Below are 4843 nucleotides of genomic sequence, written 5' to 3' on the forward strand. Positions count from 1 at the left end.
CTGCTGTTTATATCAAAACATGATAATGCACTTTATTAAGTCATAATTTCAATTTGTACTTGAACCTTGGGTTCAAACTAACTCAAACCCATCTGATTATAGTTGCATTATACCAACACACTCATTTTTCCATGTCATGATCATGCATCATATTGTGCATTGCATTGATTGTATTTCTTCTCTGTTGCCAGTTTTTGCCCCCTCTCGGTAGACATGTTCCGACGATGAGTTTGATGACACCGATGAAGAGCTATATTATCTTCAGAAGTGCCAGGCAAGCAAAACCCCCTTGTTCATTCCGATACAATCCCACTCTCTCGCTCCTTCTCTCTTTTATTGCATTAGGACAACAACGATTCATCTGTTACTTGCTGCGGTAGTTGAACCCCTTTATCCTCTGCATGACCTGTCATTGCCACAGTAAATAGATGAAACCCACTAGCATGAGTAGGAGTTGTTTGATCCCTATTGTGCCTACTCATTCATGCTTGTTTGTCATGCCTGCTATTGCTTAGAGTTGAGTCAGGTCTGATTCATTGGGGATGAATCAGAGGTGTGTGAACATGTTCGACTGTGTGTGAGCTAAGTGTGTGAACATGATTTGGTAAAGGTAGCGATGAGAGGCCATGTAGGAGTACATGGTGGGTTGTCTCATTGAAGCCGTCCTCAGGAACGGAGTTCTGTGTTTGTGATCCATGAAACAGCTACTACCACGCATTGGGCCCGAAACCAATGGACCCTCTCGGCTTCTTAATCACCCTTGTCCTCTGTCCAGGAGTTGCAAGTAGTTTCTGGTGTTTGTAGTATGCTGGAGGCCGTGGGCAGCGCTGACCCGAGGGGTGGGATGTGATGCGGTAGGCACGTGGCCGGGTATGCCGGGCGCCCGTTTGGTGTTGCGGAACCCTGTACACATCGTTCGTGGCTGTATGTGGAAACCTTGGCCGGACTCCCTGCGGATGGAACCTGAATAGGCGATAATCCTGGACTAGAGACTTGAGTGTTTAGATAGGTCATGGCCGACACCCTCATTGGGCTTCCGCTTGAAGGTTGCCGAGTACATGTCATGTAAACGACGGTAAGTGGTGAGAGCGTGTGTGAAGAAGTACACCCCTGCAGGGTTAACATCATCTATTCGAATAGCCGTGTCCGCGGTAAAGGACTTCTGGGTTGCCTGTACAGTTCATAGACAAGTGAAAGTGGATACTGTAAAATACACAAGATAAGCGTGAGTGCTATGGATAGCGTACTCGTAGGGAGACGGGAGCGGATCCATAGTGGTGTATTGATATGGTGAATATGTGGACTCGTGTGCGCCACCTCAAAAGAGTTACTTGCAGTCGTAGTTCAGGATAGCCACCGAGTTAAAGCTGGCTTGCTGTAGTTAAACCCCACCATCCCCTTTGTTGATAATGATGCATATGTAGATAGTTCTGATGTAAGTCTTGCTGGGTACATTTGTACTCACGTTTGCCTATTTTATGTTTTTGCAGAGAGACTTCAGTCTCACTAGTAGTTCCCCTCGGACTTCGACGTTTAGCTTGTTACCTCAGCTACGATCTTGTGCCCCCGGCAGGATCTGGTAGATAGTCAGGCTTCTCAGCCTTTTTCATTTATAGATATCTGTACTCAGACATGTTAAGCTTCTGCTTGTGCTTTGACTTGTATGCTCTGAATGTTGGGTCATGAGACCCATGTTTGTAATATCTCGCTCCTCGGAGCCTATTGAATAAATACTTGAGTTGTAGAGTCATGCTGTGATGCCACGTTGTATTTGCACATATCGAGCATATTGTGTGTATGTTATTGAAATGCTTGTTATGTGTGGGATCTGACTATCTAGTTGTTTATCCTTGGTAGCCTCTCTTACCGGGAAATGTCTCCTAGTGCTTCCACTGAGCCTTGGTAGCTTGCTACTGCTCTGGAACACTTAAGCTGGCCAGCATGTGTCCTTCTTTGTTCATGTGTCTGTCCCTTCAGGGAAATGTCACGCGGTGTCTACCGGAGTCCTGTTAGCCTGCTACAACCCGGTTTACGGGAGTCCTGCTAGCCCAGTTGCTACAGCCCAGATTCACTCGCTGATGACCGACACGTTCGTTGTTGGGTCATGTATGCCTGTCCTTGTAAGTTAGTGCCACTTTGGGTTCATGACTAGCCATGTCAGCCCGGGCTCCTTGTCATATGGATGCTAGCGACACTATCATATACGTGTGCCAAAATGAGCAAACGGTCCCGAGCCTGGTAAGGCGACACCCGTGGGAATACCGTGCGTGAGGCTGCAAAGTGATATGAGGTGTTACATGCTAGATTGGTGTGGCATTGAGTCGGGGTCCTGACACTCACGTGTTAGCGTATAGCTCCGTATATTTTTTAATTGACCGGCCAACCAATCCACATGATGCCTTGTCAGCTCGTGTTCTGTATCTTTGTGTGCTAGCCCATGTGGCAGTGGGTGAAAATAAGTAAACAAGAGGCCCATCTGACACGCGGTGAAGTAAACAAAGTTGAAACCACTCGGGGTAGCACCCCGCTCGCTAGTAAATTGAGGGTGCATTGAGGACACACTTCTTGCGTGTGAAGGACGCACTCGCGCCCAATTCACCACTGCGCGGCGGCATGCACAGAAGGACGCACTCGTGCACACCCAACACACAACACACACCAGCACACGTGTACACCAGCGTCGCTGCCGGTTGAGATGGACAGCGAGGCAGCCAACAAGCGGAGGCGGCTCAAGCCAAAACTGCATCCGGCGAGCCTGGACTTCATCAGCAGCCTCCCCGATGACATGCTGCTCGTCATCATTGGCCTCCTCCCCACCAAATCTGCCGTGCGAACCGCCCTGCTCTCCCGGTGGTGGAGCCCCCTCTGACGCTGTGTCCCCTCAACATCACCGTCGACAGCTGTCTCTGCGACGGGGATTGCAAACGCATGGCTGCAGTCTCCAAGATCCTTTCATCGCACCCTGGGCCAGCCAGACGCCTTGACATCCGCATGTTCAGTACCAACTGCAAGGTCCATCCCAAGTTCAACGAGTGGTTCTTATCCCCCGCCCTAGATCAGCTCGAGGAGCTCAGCTTTGAAGCTGGACGATGTTGCTCTCTGCCGCCCTCCACGCTCTGCATCATGCCAATGCTGCACCGTGCCAGCTTCAGCTCCTGCTATCTTCCCTAGATTAATGTCACGCCTGCCCTTCTTCTCCCTCAACTCAAGCAGCTCGACCTCTTCGACGTTGTCATCTCGAAGAAGGCTATGGAGCATCTGCTCCGCAGCTGTACTGCGCTCGAGTACCTTCGTCTTGAGCAGATCCACGGGTTCATAAGCCTCCACATCACCTCGACGAATCTCCAATGGATTTATGTGTCTTGCTGGCCCCGCAACAAGACATCAATTGGGAAGAGATCACTCCAGCTGTTCCACGTTATGGTCATTGAGAATGCGCCTTTCCTTGAGAGATTGCTTGTATCAGATCTAGAAGGTCCAACAAAAATCAGGGTCATTGATGCGCCGAAATTGACAGTGTTGGTGTACTCGTCTGCCAAATTCTCCGAACTCTTTATTGGATCCATAATCGTTCAGGTACATCACTCATCTTCTTCTCCGTCTTCTTGAAATTCACATTTTTAAATTTCTTCTTGATGTATTTACGATCGTCTTACAGAAAATGATTCCCACAAGCTTGACCCAGTCCATGTGCACAGTGAAGATCTTGGCACTAAAATCTATTGGCCCCAATCTGGATCAAGTTGTTGGATTCCTTACATGCTTTCCAAGCACGGAGAAGCTACTCATCAAGGTGAAACTTCTTTCCTATAAGTAAACGGTAATCACAACGTAGCTCAATTTTTTCGTAATTTTCCCAAATTACGATGACAAGTGTAGTGTTCAAAACTGCATCTACGTACTGCACCGAAAGAAATGTTTTTAGTATTTTTTTCTCACGTGATCACCTGCATCATTTTTATGCTGTACTACTATAGTAGCCTAGGCTAGTCATAGTGGAAAGTAACTTAGACTACTCCAGTAACTCTATGGTTACCCTAAGAGCAAGTACTACCTCCGTCCTGGTTTACTCTTCCAATTTTGTAGTATCAAAATTTGACCATAGATTTAACTGACAAAATGTTAATGCATGTCACTAAGAACTATATCATTGGATTCGTATTTGAACATAATTTCAAATGGTGTAATTTTTAGTGACATGCATTGGCATTTTCTTAGGTAAATCTATGGTCAAAATTTTATACTAAATACGAGGTAGTATTCCCTCCGTCCCAAAATTCTTGTCTTACATTTGTTTAGATACGGATGTATCTAACACTAAAATGTAACTAGATACATCCATATTTAGACAAATTTAAGACAAGAATTTTGGGACAGAGGGAGTACAAAAGTGGGCTATGTAGGCCAAAACATGTGCCAAATTCACTTGTGATGCATTTAGCATCGATGCCCCTCCATTGCTCACCTGGTGCCCCAATCTAGATCACCTACTTTGCTCCGGTGCCAAATTAACTCACGCAATGAAAAAACACTGCGTGGGAGAGAGAGAGGACCGAGGCAATAAAAAACACTTGTTTGGGAGAGTGAGAGGCTGGTGTAGTTGGTTTGATTGATTTGTTTACACATGTGGGTCTGTGTGCACAGCGGTGCCAACTCTCTCACATCGCGAGAGCGGTGCCAAAATCTTTTGATTTGACATCGATGTGTATTATGTGGCATAGTTTTGCGAAATATGGCATCGACCACATAGTGGAAGGCAACAAATGCCCAAGCTCTTCACGTGCTCCTAGTTAAATGAGAGGAAACAGAAAGAGAGAGAGAGAGAGAGAGAGAGAGAGAGAGA

Source organism: Triticum dicoccoides, chromosome 1B (genome assembly GCF_002162155.2).
Source record: "Triticum dicoccoides isolate Atlit2015 ecotype Zavitan chromosome 1B, WEW_v2.0, whole genome shotgun sequence".
Classification (NCBI taxonomy): Eukaryota; Viridiplantae; Streptophyta; class Magnoliopsida; order Poales; family Poaceae; genus Triticum; species Triticum dicoccoides.